The sequence below is a fragment of the Lygodium microphyllum genome, chromosome 7 (assembly GCF_053477565.2).
Source record: "Lygodium microphyllum isolate KBCC chromosome 7, Lygodium_microphyllum_v1.1.10, whole genome shotgun sequence".
Lineage (NCBI taxonomy): Eukaryota > Viridiplantae > Streptophyta > Polypodiopsida > Schizaeales > Lygodiaceae > Lygodium > Lygodium microphyllum.
This window is the reverse complement of record NC_141141.1, coordinates 134,314,906-134,330,993: the sequence shown is the minus strand read 5'-3', so window position 1 is coordinate 134,330,993 and position 16,088 is coordinate 134,314,906.

Below are 16,088 nucleotides of genomic sequence, written 5' to 3'. Positions count from 1 at the left end.
CAACGACGAGGAGGAGGGTGGGCTTTTAAAGGGGGGCGCAGCTGAACGCCACCACCTGGTCAACATGCCCCTCCCCTTCTTCCACATCATTCCCTCTCCCTCTCTCGCAAACATACTCTCGGGGGGGCGAGGGAAAGGGAAAAAAAAAAATTGAAAAAAGGAGGGGGGAGGGGGGAGGGGGGGGAATGTTACATCCTCTCCCCCTTAGAGGAATCGAGATGTCCTCATCTCGAGAGAAACTAGGGGGAGACAAGCACAATTGGGGCTTATAACCTGTGGGTTAGGGCCCACCACGCTTCCGCTGTGCTACTTTGATTACTCAAATAACAACTTGCCATAACTTATGGGATCCCAATAGGATTTATTCCAAGTACAAGACTTATTACCTTAAGTATATCTTCATAGGATATCAAGTCATCCTCAAAGGTTACAATAGGCTCCAAGCCTTCATCATCATGTAGTTCATAACATGAGCCAAAAGTAGAGTTTAGACGGCTTCGTTTGACCGCATGTTCTTGATTCTCAGGGTCCAACTCAGGACAATCTATTTGGATGTGTCCTAGTTCATTGCAGTGGAAACAACAGCGGTTGGGGCATCTCTTAAGGATGTGTCCTATCTCACCGCACTTGTGGCATCTCTTATGGATGTGTCCTATCTCACCGCACTTGTCTTGATCTCTTGAGTCATCTTCATCATAGTTGCCTGATTTAAGTCCTTGGATGATTGGATTCGCTCGGAGTAATGAGTCTTGCAAGTCTGTTGGGCGCATTGATTCCAATCGAGTGTTTATGGATGGATTTAACCCAACACAGAACTTTGACACCTGTTGTGTCATATTCATTGGGGGTGCATACTTTAGGAGTGAAACGAACTTTGAATAATATGCTTCAAGGGATAATCCTAGCTGCTTGAAGTCATAGAATTCATTCATCTTTTGTTTGCAGTAGGCAGGTGGCAGATACCTCCCTCACATAGCTTCCTTAAGCTTATTCCAGATGACGGTCCCCTCCGAGATCGCTTGGTCTCTGCACCACTGTTTCCACCAAAGTATCGCTTCGCCTGTAAGCTTAAGTTTGGCGAGCATATCTTGGTTAGCAGGTGCAGTTCCTGCTGCCTCAAAATAGTCCTCCATGGACTCAATCCAGATCTCGGCATCAGCTTGAATAATCCTTCCCTTGCCATCAAACTCGGGTGGCTTAATTTGCTTGAGAGGGAACTTCTTCTCTTGCATGTCAGCATTCGTAGGTGCAAAAAGTGCCTGACAATCAAGCCATACCACTTAGGTTATTTAGGTTATGCCTATGATCCAGACATTAATCAATCATGCATCATTAAGAAGTTTTGCTTTGATACCAACTGTAACGTGCCCGCCCCTCAAAATTCGGGACACGTCTTAGTAGCCCATCGAGAGATCAATCTAAAGGACGCTGCCCGGCACTCCCAAGGAATGGCATGAGGTTTGTCAACTAGGGTCTCTTGAGTGTACCTTGCAACGGAACTTATCCGGTCGTTCCCACTAGGATCGACCTAAAGTCCGGGTTCCTAGCCAACATTGTCTAAGGTCATAGACCAACTTTTCTCTGACATTTCTCGTCAACATTTCCTTTGAGAAAAGCTCTCGGATAACTGAGACCACCCTTCCGTAGGATAGACCCATTGGTCACATCCACCACACTTCCCCCGAGGGTTGTTTTAGTTATCTAATTACCTACCACGTTATGCTTGACACATAAAAGCAGCTTCCTTAATTAACATGTTAGTCACAGGTTCCTTTACGTAATTTAGGCCACAGACACGAAGACAGGTTAAAACAAGATCAAAACACTTCCTTAACTTATCTTCGGATTAATGTGTGTCTCCTGCCCATACAGGAGAATTAAGTGCTCCTTTCTACCTCCGTAGAAAAATCCTTCCGTCGTCCGACAATAAAACCCAAAGGTTTATCCTTCCAAGATTCCGCCTTGTAACTAGTATCAAGGCCTCGAGATCCCATCTCGAGTCACGTAGAATACTTGTGTAGGGCTCAGAGGCAGTGGGATTTACGGCCAGAGCCCCCACTCGCACCCAAGCGTCCTCCTAGGCCAAGTGATTTCCACGGAAATACCTCTTGCGGCGAGTTCGGTCCACATTCCCGGCGTGGATTCATAACCCCCTTGGTTAGGGTTTGGTGGCTCGCAGGGGGTAGCTAGCACCATCCTTCCTTAATTATGCCTTTAGAAAATCAACCATAGCTGAAGCAACCAGCATAGTAACAATTGCTAGAGAAAACATCCCTTTCGTTTCCATGGAAATCAGTCATCTCAGACATGGCCATGAAATCATCAAATGCTCCCCACTTGGGTTAACATCCAAAACCGCATTAACAAACAGTTGAATGCACAACCTCTTGCTTCAAGGCATCACAATCCCATTGCATACACAATCACAATTTTAATTGGATGTATCAAAACACTTGCTTAAGGGATTTACAACCTTTTCAAACCGCCAAGCATAACTTGAGCCAACAATCCAATTAGGGTTAGGTCACCAGCTTCAACAAAGCTAGGAGCGTATCCATTTGCGATAGTCCACAGCAAGATCGATAAAACAGTTCACAGGCAATTATACTTATTCCTAATGCCCTGGATCACATGTGACTTGCGTCTATGAAAGTCTAGGGTTTTGTCTAACGATGCAAGTGTATGTCATGAACAGAATTAACATTTCATGTCCCTTTTAACCATGATTGCAAAATGTGAATTCCAAGTGACTATTCATGCACTGAACTGGTTAAAAAGCTATCATTTTATGTGAAGTAAGGCGATAACCCCATCATTTTATGTGAGTAAAAGCTATCATTTCATGCGAGATAAGGCGATAACCTTATCATTTTTTGTGAATTTCAAACTCTTCCGTTCGCGCATGCACTTAGTTTTTAGAGTAAACAAATCCCTAAGACTCGTTATGGTTCCATGCACAAACCATTTCATCTCTTCCATGAGTAATATTACTTAATTAATTTTAAGGCTTAGAACCTGGGCTTGATTCGTGTGTGCTGCGTTGGTCGTTCCGCTCACCCCTCCAGCATTAACGGTGGCTTGGGCGCCTATGCTTCCCGCGACTTTCTTCTTGGGAGCCATTCGCCTCGCGGAGATTGGGCAGCCTGGACCTTAACGGTTTCGGTTAGACATGATTGGTTGGGAAGACCACCGGATGTGGTTCATTGTCAGAAGAGTGTTTTGGGTGACTCGTAGCGGTTATCCCCTTTCTCTCTCTTCTCCCTCTACCTCTCTTCTTGTCCTTCTCCCACTTCTTTCTCCTTCTGCTCCTTCCTCTTTTCCTTCCTCTACCACTTCTCACCTCTCTTCCTCTACCTCTTCTTCTTCCTCCTCTACCTCTCTCCTTTCCCTTCTTCTTCTCCTCTCTTCCTTCTCTCCCTCTTCTTTCCCTTCCTCTACCTCTCTCCTACTCCTCTTCTTCTACTACTCTCCCTCTACTTCCCTCTTCCTCTACCTTCTTTTCCTCCCTCCTTCTCCTTCACTCCTTCTCCTTCTCTTCTTTTTCTCCCTCCTTCTAGCTCTTCTACCTCCTTCTCCTTCTCTACCCACTTCTTCTTTCCTCTTCTCTCCCTCCTTTCTCTTCCCTCCTTCTACTTCTTATCCTCTCCTCCTTCTGCTTCTCTCCTCCTTCCCCTTCTTCTTCTCCTTCTCTTCCTCTCTCTTCTCTCCCTCTTCTCCCTCTTACCTCTTCTCTCTCCTTCTCTCTCTTACCTCTTCTCTCTCCTTCTCTCTCTCCCTCTTCTTCTCCTTCTTCTTCTCCTTCTCTCTCTCCCTCTTCCCCCTCTTCTTCTTCTCCTTCTCTTTCTTCTTCTCTCCTCTCTCCTCTCTCTTCCCTCTTCTCTCCTTCTTCCTCTCTCTTCTCTCCCTCACAATGATCACAAGTGGGGTGGGTATCCGATCAAATGCCGGGGGTGTGCGCACTGCAGAACTAGAGGGAGGGGGCTACTGTTGCTCACAGCCAGTGCTTACAGCCAGCAGGGGGCCGCCTGTCTCTAACGGGGGGGTCTCTGACAGTCCGCAGGGAGGGGGGGAACTTCTGTAGCAACGGGGGGGAAACCCTGCCGACGATGAGGAGGAGGGTGGGCTTTTAAAGTGGGGCACAGCTGAACGCCGCCACCTGGGCGGCATGCCCCTCCCCTTCTTCCACATCATTCCCTCTCCCCGATATACTGTCGGGGGGAGGGAAAGGGAAAAAATTTTTTGAAAAGGGGGGGGATGTTACAATCATCAAGATATGGTCTAAAAATGTCCTGCATTAGCCTATTAAATGTGGCAGGGGCATTAGTTAACCCAAAGGACATTACTGTGAACTTAAAATAGCCATATCTTGTATTGAATGCCGTCTTAGGAATATCCTCATCCTTAACGTGAATCTAGTAGTATCTTGACCTCAAATCAATCTTGAAGAAGATGCAATCGATCAAGTAACTCGTCTACCCTTGGGATAGGATATTTATTTTTGATGGTTACTTGGTCCATGCCTCTATAATCGATGCAAAGGCAAAGTGTACCATCCTTCTTCTCTGGAACAGGACTGGGGCCCCCCAAGGAGAACTACTGGGGCGTATGTACCCTTGGTCCAATAGTTGTTTGAGTTGTTCTTTTAACTCAATAACTTTAGGAATGGACATCTTGTAGGGCCTTTTGCAAGTGGTGCAACACCTGGTATCAGCTTAATCTCATGATCCACTTCCCTCGACGATGGTAATTCTGTCAATTCTTTTGAGAATACATCTACGTACTCTTTTAACCTTGACAATTCTTCATTGGAGTCCTCTACATATTCTGGCTTGTTTAGCTTGATCAAATAGATGGGTAATCCTTTCCTTATTCCTTGAGCAATTCACGTTGCCTTGGCTAGCTAGATCTTTCGTTTACCAGCTTCTCCTTGAGTTGTAACTAACTCACCTTTAGGATTCCGAAAGGAGACTTGGCCCTTCCCACAATGGATGTGAGCATCATTGGGGACTAGCCAATCCATCCCGAGTAGGCACTCATGGACTCCTAGATTCATTACCCTAAACTTAACAGATGTGGGCTTGTTTCTGAGTAGAAATTCCACCTTAGCAGTTTTTTCATTGATTTCCTTAATGGTGATATTGGAAGTTTTCGCCCTTCCCATTACTGCATGACCACGGCCATGGGTAGCCCTGGCTTGCCCACTGAATTTTCCTTGACGACGATCCTCGCCAGGTTTGGGACATTCTCTTTTGAAGTGCCTAGGTTCCTTGTAGTAAAAACATCGCAAACTTTGCTCGTTTCTTTGAGTGGGGACAAAGTCACTAACTGCATTTGCCCTTGGCTTCTTCCATTGCCTTGACTCTTTCCTTGCGCCCTTTCAAATTGAGCCTTCAACATCCCTAGATTCTAGTCTTTGTGAGACTAGGGTCTATTATTCCTGGACTTTGGCAGGACTTCTTAGGCAATGGGCCCCGCTCTTATCAATGCATCTTGTAAATCCAAAAGACACATTAATTCCAATAATTGAGTGTTCATTGGTGGATTTAGCCCATCACAGAACTTAGAGATTTGTTGGAAAATACTCATTGTTGGGGCGTATTTTAACAAGGAGACAAATTTTGAGTAGTACGCCTCCAGAGACAAGCCCCACTATTTCAACTTTAAAAACTCATTCATCTTTTGAGTTATGTATGCATATGGCATGTACATTCCTTGTACTAGTTCTTTTAGCTTATCCCAGGTTACCCTGCTTTTCATGACTGCTTGATCTTTACACCATTACTTTCACCATAGCTTAGCTTCACCGGTGAGTTTGAGCTTGGCAATCATAGCCTAGTTTGGAGGTTTTGTTCCTTCTGCACTGAAGTAATCCTCCATGGATTCAATCCATACTTTGGCATCAACCTCAACAGTCTTCCTCCCTTTTCCATCAAATTTTGGTTGTTTTATTTGTTTGAGAAGAAACTTCTTCTCTTGTGCATATGTCAAACTTAGTGCAGGAACAAGATTCTGGGGTTGTATCTGATTTCAATTTAAACTTTTGTGTTAAGATTGCATTTACACATCTCTTCACAACTATCTCAATGCGCGTATTATTTTTCATCAATATTGTGCAACAAATCAAATGATTATAAAATTCTTATTTATCCATAAAGAAGTACAATTATTCAGGGATAGATAGAGATAGGTTGGGATGATTTTCCTTTCAAGAGATACATTAGTGCCAGGTTAATAATTCCCTACTGGATTCAACTATAGGAACAGAATAATAATATGGGTTTAGGGAATGGATTCTCAAGAAGCGATAAGTCATGGGAAGTTCAAGAAATCCCCGTTTTTTATAGTCATGACGTTCGTTTCGCCCCATTACTTTAATACTATCTGCTAGCAAGATTTTGACCACCTCCTCATAGATGTAACAAGTCTTCTACCTGCAGGCGTCTGATGCATAGAATCAAGTTCACACATGCCTCATGGAAGATGAATAACTTGATAATCTTCAAGTCCTCCAACCATTTTAGCCTCTTCAGATTGTTTTGAAGATTGGCAAGTCGGTTGGCATCTCTATAGCAATAACCTACACTCCAAGTCCAACACCTTTCTGCATACAACGATGAAGCATTGTAGAGCCAATCCAGGATCCCCATCATGTCGATTCTTCTGCGACAACTTGAAGAATTCATAGTTGTCCTAAACGTGATATGAAATATGAGGAACCTGCTCCATGTCTCGTAGGTCTGGAAGCAACAACAATCCAGAACTGAGTAAAAGACAAAATGTTTTCTAGTGAAAACATTGTTTCACTCTTCTTGATTTATTCTTATCTTGATTGTTTTATTCGTTGGTTCGCTCTGATGCAAACTGTAATGTGCCTGGGTTGTGACATGTTTTAGTAGTCCATCGGAAGTCTAATCTAAAAAAGACGACGCCTGGCACTCCCACGGAATGTCATAGGGTTTGTCAGAAAGTGACTCCCAAGTCTACTCCACAACGAAGCATTTTCGTCAATCCTGTTAGGATCGACCTAAATCTTTCAAGGTTTCTAATGGTTAAGTCATGCTACATCCTTCTAGCATTGATCTACTTTGCGCAGAGCATCTAAACCGAGGTAGACTCATATCACACTTGGTTCAAAGAGAATGGGAAACGAGATGGATGCACTGCTCGACCTCTCTACCCATAGGGTAAAGTACCGTTCAGGTCCCTTAAAATGATATGAGCCAGGGTTCTACAATACATTAACTAAGGTCAATACATCATCACGATTTGAATGTTGAGAACCCTTCCAGTTCTCTGGGACCACCTTGCATTAGGACACAATCATCGGTGGTTCCGCCCACCCGCTTCCCTTGATAGCACTACTTTTCTACTTACCTAAGGGCACATTAGTGGTAATACGTACAAGCAAATTCCTTAATTAACCCGTTAGCCACATGTTCCTTCATGTAATTTTATGCACTGACACAAAAACAGTTCAGACAAGTTCCATGCAAGTAAACTTCATATTAACATTTCAACTGAAATACAAGTCCCGTCCATAGGACGTTTCTCCCAATTTGTAAGGATGCATCTTATTTTCCTCCAAGTTTTCGCCCTTGTACTAGTAACAGGGCCGGAAGATTCCATCTTGAGTCACGTAGGTCGTTTGAGTAGGACGCGGAGGAAGAGGATTTACAGCCAGAGCCCCCCTGGCATCCAAGCGTCCTCCTACGTTCAAACCTCATTCAAAGTAATCCACAAAGAGACCTCTTGTGATGGGTTTGGTCCATATTCCCATCACGGTTATTTAGAATCCCCTTGGATAGGGTTGGCAGCCAGCTAAATGCCCCTTCATGAATTTAACCTAATTCATTATGTTTCTTATGAGATCTTGGGTCAAACAATCCTATCACAGATAGTGCTCCTAAATTTACAAGCACAAGCAATAATGTGGATGAGTGTTCAGAACACCTACTAAGGTGGAGTTCCTATTTTGAACGCTTAGCATTCAACTTGTGGATTTTTCTTGCCTTGGTGTCAACTACAATGGCCTTCTGAGGGGGTAGCGAATACCCTTGTTTCGTCCCTCATTCTTATGCGACAAGAATGAGCATTTATGCCATTAGATTTATATCCAATAATTCTTGGATGGTAATTGCCCTAATTTTTCAACCTTTGGATTAGGGTTGCTTGTTTTGAGATCACAAGATCTAGATGATTCAATCTAGGTTCCAAATTGATCATTTGGTAACCATTTCCCTCCTTAGAACTCTATCAGGGTTTCTAAGTTTACCCTAGGGTTTCATTCCCTCAAGATTTCATGGCATAGATCTTTCTTTCATCTCTCGTACAAGCCAAGAGTAACCTAAATCCTTCCCAATCATTGAGTAATTGCGAGCATCGAATGACACATTGTGAATTGTCTTTGTTTCATATGGATACAACATTTGAGTTTTTCACATTGACATCCAATTATATCATGGTTTAAAATGATACCCCTAACAGTGTTATTGGATTTATCACGGGCTAGTTGCTAGGGTAGAGATCTATGACTATATTGATTTGATTCTAAGTCAATCTATGATCGTAGTATTAATTGGTTTATTTACAATTCAACCCTAACTTTAATACCATCTAGGGATTCACTTATCGAATTGCTTCTTGCAATTGAGTTTAACAATTTGTATGTGCATCTCGAATCTATCTTTTAAGATGAATTTATGTCGTGTAGTGCAATCGAATCTACCTACGATGCCTCGCAAATCAAGATGCAGGTTTTTCTTGATTTCATGTTACAATGCGAAACTTCCATTCCTTGAAATTTCATTTCAATGAAATTATGAAAAATCATACATTGTGACTTATATTTTTAAGTGTGAAGTACATGAATTCATCATGCTTAATGTAAATGCAAGCTAACTCTCTTTAATGGTTTATGCAATCCTTTGCAAGAGCTTGTATATTTACATATCAGTACTCTAGGATGCATTTGCAAATTTTGTGCTTACTAATCAACCTAATATTGCATACATCCCATAAATGTTAATCAGCTCATTAATTATCATGACCATCATGATTTAGATCCAAACCGATGCATCTACCCTTCAAGTTATACAAACTATACGATGCAAAGATATGATTGTTTTCCATAATAATTACAATCTACGGCTCCATTCATAGGACAAGACATCATAGTGGTACTTGGTTTTGGAGTGACGAGTTGGTATTTATATCCAATAGCCTATTCATGTTAGCAATGGCATCTTTGCCCAATCATCCTTCCGTGGTTGCGGCCTTTCCGACTACTTGAGAGAATTTGCACTTCGGGGCCATTCCAAAGCTTGGAATGTGGGCCTTCTCTTCTCTCAATGCACTCCTTTTTGTAGGAATTTCCTATACGCCTCTTGAATCCAATCACCTCTTGCGGAAATAGTGAGGAAGGGAGGGTATTTGTGACCCTCTCCAAGAGGAGGAGGGAAGGAAACTTCTTGAGCCTTCTTCTTCTTCTTCTTCTTCTTCTTCTTCTTCTTCTTCTTCTTCTTCTCTCTCTCTCTCTCTCTCTCTCTCTCTCTCTCTCTCTCTCTCTCTCTCTCTCTCTCTCTCTCTCTCTCTCTCTCTCTCTCTCTCTCTCTCTCTCTCTCTCTCTCTCTCTCTCTCTCTCTCTCTCTCTCTCTCTCTCTCTCTCTCTCTCTCTCTCTCTCTCTCTCTCTCTCTCTCTCTCTCTCTCTCTCTCTCTCTCTCTCACACACACACACACACAGCCAGCAGCAAGGGGCGAAAGGAGGTGGTATATCCCATTTAAAGGGGGGGGAGGGGGGGTTGTGACACGGGGCCCCTCTCCTTACCTTATATTTGGGCGGCTAGTTTGGCACACTATCATGCAATCAACATCCCTAGGGGAAAAGAGATAGTGGGGGGGAGAGAGGTGGCACATGTGTGCCCCTCCTCCCCATCGACATCATCATCATCTTCATCGTGATCATCATCTTCGTCATTTGCTTCTTCACATCCACCATTGATGTCTTATACTTCCCCTCCCTCCTCCCACCAACTGGCAGCATCGATAGGGGGGAGTAAAAAAATTTCGAATAATTTTAATTATTAAAGGGGAGTCCTATGGGATAGGGGGTTATTACACGTTTAACATTGGGACAGTTTTAAGGGAAGTGTTGACCACCACACCACTTACAGCTAAACCTTAATGGACCCGCATCATCAAGCTTCCTAGTGCTACCCATCATATTTTTTTTATGCTTTAGAAAATTAACATTCATAGCAATCTATTGATATTGTTCAATAATCATGTCCGTGTAATGTTTCATCATGTCCTTAACCTCCTCAATAATATTTGATGTATAAGATTAGCTAGTGGCATCAGGAGCCATCCCCACATTAGGTTTTACAATCTATAAAGGGGTTGGTGGTTGCACAAACCCTTCGTTTATAGTGGGACCTTGTCTTCTGCTACTCATAGACGTGGTGGGTCTTGGTTGGGTAACATTCATTCCTATAGGTGTTGGTAATTGAGGCAACCATTGATTTGAGGTCCCTTGACTTTGACCCATGATATTATTAGGTGGTGCAAGTATTGAGTTATATCCTATTAGCACCATATTCCAGTCATTGAGAGGGCTTGCTCTCTTGCCACATAGGTAGCTTGAATCCTTGACTCGACTCCCTCTATTGCTATCATAGCTACATCTAGATCATTTAGTACAATGTTACTCAACTGCAGTTGGATTGTGAAATCCAACCCTCTTAAGAAGAACTACAATTGAGTGGTAGGGGCTAATTGGATAGGCTTGCCCAAAGACCAAAAGACTTTGCTTAGCTTTTGAGCATACACCTTTACACTCTCATTGAATTCTTGTCGAGTCTCATTTAGGAGACATGGCCAATATTGGCTCCACTTTTTAAGAGAGAACTCTTTATGAAACGCAATGTAGAATGTTTGCATAGTGGCAATTGAATGTGTCACAAGTCAATAGTACCATTGGGCTACATTTTCTTTTAAAGTCATGCTAAAAAACATCAAATAATGTGCTTTCTCATCGACTTTACAATTAAACATAAGTTTTTGGAAGCCTTTGATATGTAATTCTATAGCTTTGTTTGGACTTCCACTAAAGATAGGCAATGAATACCCTAAAGCGGGTAGAGCTAGCATGGCCGCTAGGATTCGTATTGCTTGAGGGGATATTAAGGGTGGTTGTGCCATCCCTTAGGTAGGACAACTACAAGGCTGCTATTGCCACAACTAGATGATGGTGTTGATCACACCCTAGGGATTGGCCCCAAGATGCACCGTGTGAAACATATAACACATCGTAACATGTTCCTCTCTTGATATTTATAATTCCAAGAAATTATTTATAACCTGACATAATCATTCCCCAAGAAATAAATGCACTAACCTACAACTAGGGATCCTCTTCCACTCCACGTGGGTCAATGGATTTACAAACAATTGCTATGCATCTAGGAGATTTATTTTGACACCATGCTTACATGCATATGCAATGTGTCATGCACCATGGTGCTCAAACAATTCTAAGTAACAAAACAACCATGTGACAAGTGAAACCATTCTTTTCATGATTTGTTTTAGCACAGTACATGTTGAAAAGATGGAACTGAGCTAACCCGTGCTTCTACCCCCTTGGATATTCACTAAAACCCCAAATGTCTTACTACGATGCACAAACATTTGTTTCTTCATTGAAAAGATTTAAAATTTCAGCATTCATTTCATGTCTCTGTCTTGTATATATCAATTTTTATATTTTGTGTCATTTTACATAGAATCTACCCTTAATCAGCCACTTAAACACAAAAGCAAGTGTAAACTAAGGCTAAACCCTATGGTCTACACTCACTACACATTTGTCAATGTTTTCCTAAAAAATTTTATTTTTCTAGGCTTAAAGATCCATTTTTTCCTAATTTTTCTATGTAAATTTGAAAAATAATGTGATAATGATGGAGATAGAGAGAGAGGGAGCTGATAAAGAGATGGTTGTAGCTGCTCAATACATATCCTTCTCTCTATGGTGATGTGATACACAATATCCACTCAATAAAAGGACATTTGTACCTCTTGGATTCTCAGAGGCTAGAAATTAGTACTACCTTAAATGTCATTTATAATCCAATATTTATGAATCACAATACAACTATACAACTAGGGTAATTTGATAAATTGATTGGTGCTTGTTGCAATATTATCGTGCTGAGACAACATATATGTCTTGCTAGATAAATCGAAGGCCCAGATCTAATTGTATGGAGGATTAACTATCTCCATTATTTCTTCATTTCCTACTTTGTTGCTTCAAGAGGAGATGGCTCACGAGATCATTATCTATGGGCCTCTCAAGGAGAAAAAACTAATGTTGCTCTTTCAATACAAATTGGTGCAAATCAAGGTTTCTACCCTCCGACCTTCAAGGAAGTTCTTTCTCTTTGGTTCCACTTGGTTTGGATCACAACACCATGAAATTTGAACCTTCCATTGTTCTTAGGGGGGAAGATGGATACTTCCTTGATAGTGACATGTATCAATTCTACAAGGTGAATAGAGATGTTGCAAATGCCTTGCAAGAGGAGGTGAAGATAATAGAACATATTGATGCTTTTGCAAGCTTGAATAGTGTCTTTAACCTTATCAAATGCTTGCCTATTAATAGCAGCTTGCATCTTGCGCTTCAAAGCATTAAGGTTTTCCAAAGAGTCAACGAGCTTCCAATGCAATATAATGGTTACATTGCCTTTGAGTTGCCCCCTCCTGGGAATAGATGAGTCATATATGGAATGGAGTAAAGAAATTACTGCCACCCATGGACAGAGTATGTGACTTCTAACAATGACCTTTTTGATGGTGTCATTCAGTTTAGTAGATGCTCATGTTATTTAACATGTGTAAATGTCGATTGTTCTTTCTATGTGAGAATGCACTACCAAAATGAAACACAATGGAGTGGAAGATTGAAATGAGCATGCCAAGTTGGCATGATCAATCAATGATATGCTTCTTTAATATGTGGACATTGTGGATAAGAACCAAAGTGTGTTTCAACATGTCCTGCCATTATTTACCATTGCATTCCCAAGGATCTGAATCATCAGAGGAGGACCGTTTAACGGTAAGCTTTGCGAGAATAATACTCGACAACTAGCAACTCATTGATATTCAATTGGATAGAAAACATCTAAGTGTGGTATCCATCTTGGGAGTCATAACCATCCTTATGAAGAGAGTGGAAATAGCGTGCATGTTGAAAGAATGGAGGAGAGGGTGATCACTAAAGCTAAAGGCAATCCTTTTACTACATCAAAGCAGTTGGAAATAGCTATTGCAAGGGACATGATTTTTAAGATGCTGGTAGGGGAGACTAGTGCCTTAGGTAGTACTAAGATTGAATAAGGGGAATTGGCAAAGCTTTTGGAGTATGCCATACCATTGTCTAGTTGTAAGATATTGGAGAAGTATCTAAGTGGGCATAAAGAATTACCTCTAAAGGTTTGGAGGCTATACATGACCTTAAAAATAGATGCAAATATCCTTTCATTCATAGTGTATTATTCCCAAATCAGCTGGATACAACAGTCCAGCCTCATGTTTTCAAGATGTCAACAAAAGGCCTTGGACTTGGTGAATAGAATGAGACCTTTTGGGAACCTACAACACGTGGATTCATTTTGATCATGTACATGTAGTTAAAGGATGGCGAACAATGTTTTTTCATGTTTATGATCCTTCCATTCGAGAGCTTCTCACCATAGGAACATGCGAGTTCCAAGTGGAAGAAAATTTTGCTCAAATCACATTTTGGAGAATGATCAATAGTTTGGTGGAAAAGAGAGGCTTTGAGAAGCCTCAATTTTAAGGGTTCATGGTTAATGAGGCATATGAAAATTGGATTGCTATTCATACTATTTACTTTGGAGGTGCAAATAATATAGTATTGGAGAAAGAGAGAAGTTGCATATTTCATTGGAAGCATAGCATGGTTATGCACACAAGGAGATGTATCAAACCTTCCTCATAGGAGGATCATAAAAACTTTGTGTCAAAAATGGAAAAATGCATCATCTAAGAATGTAGCTATTGTACGCTAACAAGAGCTTAGAAAGTTTTGGAATGCATGGCATGCACTTGGTGATGAAATTCCTGCTCTTGAGACATGATTGGCATGGTGGGATACAAAGCATTTCATAGGGGTTTACAATGTCTTGTGCAAGATGGTACTAGTATTTTTGTGCCATATACAGACCTTGCTAAGACAAAGCATGCTAGCTTGAGGGCTACTATTGTATAAAAGAACATATTACCTTATTTGAAGCATAAGGATTGGGGCATTGTTGCAAAGTGTAAAGTATAATGCATACTTGAAAGGAAATGGGCTAGGGGTGCAAGACATGGCAAATAAATTCCATGCTCAACATGCTTGTTCTTCCTTTGGCAAGAAACTAGTGGATTTGGCTCATGCTTCAATGGAGGAAATGGGTGTGGGCTCTCCTAAGATGCAATAAACAAGAGTGGGTTTGTGTAGTGTTTGCAAAAATCATTTAGAGCAAGTGCATCCCTCCATGGTCTTGGATGAGGACAGAGAGTTTGTTACTATAATAGTAGGTAAATATAATGATTTGTATCGAAATTCATCACAAATAGGAAACGAGCTCCTAATCATAAAGAGAAGGTGCCAAAGACAATGTGGGCAATTCATAGAACTAAACTCAATAGAAAAATGGCATATTTTAGTAGACTCTCCGATCAAATTGGATGATGTGGATAGTATATATGCAATAATGATATGAATGGTGGTCATGGTATGCCTGCACCTTGATTTTGGGGTTGACAAAAGTGCTTCAATGGTGTCATTGAGGGATTCATTTGGTTTTGCAATACCCCAAACACACTCTCATGTATGGTTGATGAACATCATGTTGTGGGACCACCAAGCCTTCCACTTAGGGTGGTATGGCCAGTGGTTGAGGGCACAATTTTGCTTTTATCGAAGGTAATGATGCTTCAAAACAATGGCTTTGTCTTATAAAATGTAAATCTCGCTACTTGCCAGGCTTCATTTGCATCAATTTCTTCAAGTGTCTCCCTAGGGGATATCACCCTAAATATCAAGATGGTAAGTTGGTGGTTAAATGGAGATCCAAGTTGACAAAGGAGAAGAAGGAGTGATCTGGAAGATTTCTAAATGAATGTCTTGTAGTTTTACCCCCTTTCGGAGCCAACGGAACTATCAAATTTATGATTTGAGCATCATATTGAATCTTAGAAGTTTCAAATCAATGATTTTTCCAAGATCCCTCCATAAAGAGCTCTTCTTCTTAGGCACAACCCTTCTTCTCTAATTCAACTATAAATAAGAGGCATGGGGAGCAATTAGAGAAGCACGAGGAGACCCCGAAAGGCTGCGAGAGAGAGGTAGAGAGAGGGAGGTAGAAGGATACCCCTCCAAGAGGCTGCGAGAAGGAGCGAGAGAGAGAGAGAGAGAGAGAGAGAGAGAGGGGGAGAGAGAGGAGGAGGAGTTACCTCGAGGGGTTATGGGGGAGAGAAATAGCTCAATCCCCCTATCTCGATCTTTGACTAATCTATCTTCTCTTATGCTCTCCCACCTCAAATTTATTCATCCTTCCCTATCTCTCGAACACGCTCGCGGATGATGGCTCCAAAGCGATGAGGTGAAAAGACCATGGGAACCACCACAACCGGTAAAGGAACTGGTATTTCCAAAGATACGGGAGTGTCCAGGTCGCCAAAGTTGCCACTACCACAACCAAATATTGGGTGTGGCGAACGCAAGGGCAAGAAAAGATGAAATGTTCAATGTCGTCGTGCCAAACTAGGTTATTCACTATTAGGCTATTATTTCACCACATAAAATAATAAGATTTATGCCAAATTTCTACAAAAATTAAATGCTAACCTTTGCATCAAACAGTACAAGAGCTACTTGTTAGATTGCATGGATAGCATCCAACACAATATTACTGAGTTTGGGAATCTCCTAATTCCCATTTTTTGAATACTAAAAAGGTGGCACCCAGATAACATCACCATAAGTTTCTCAAAACCATATGATGTAACCTAT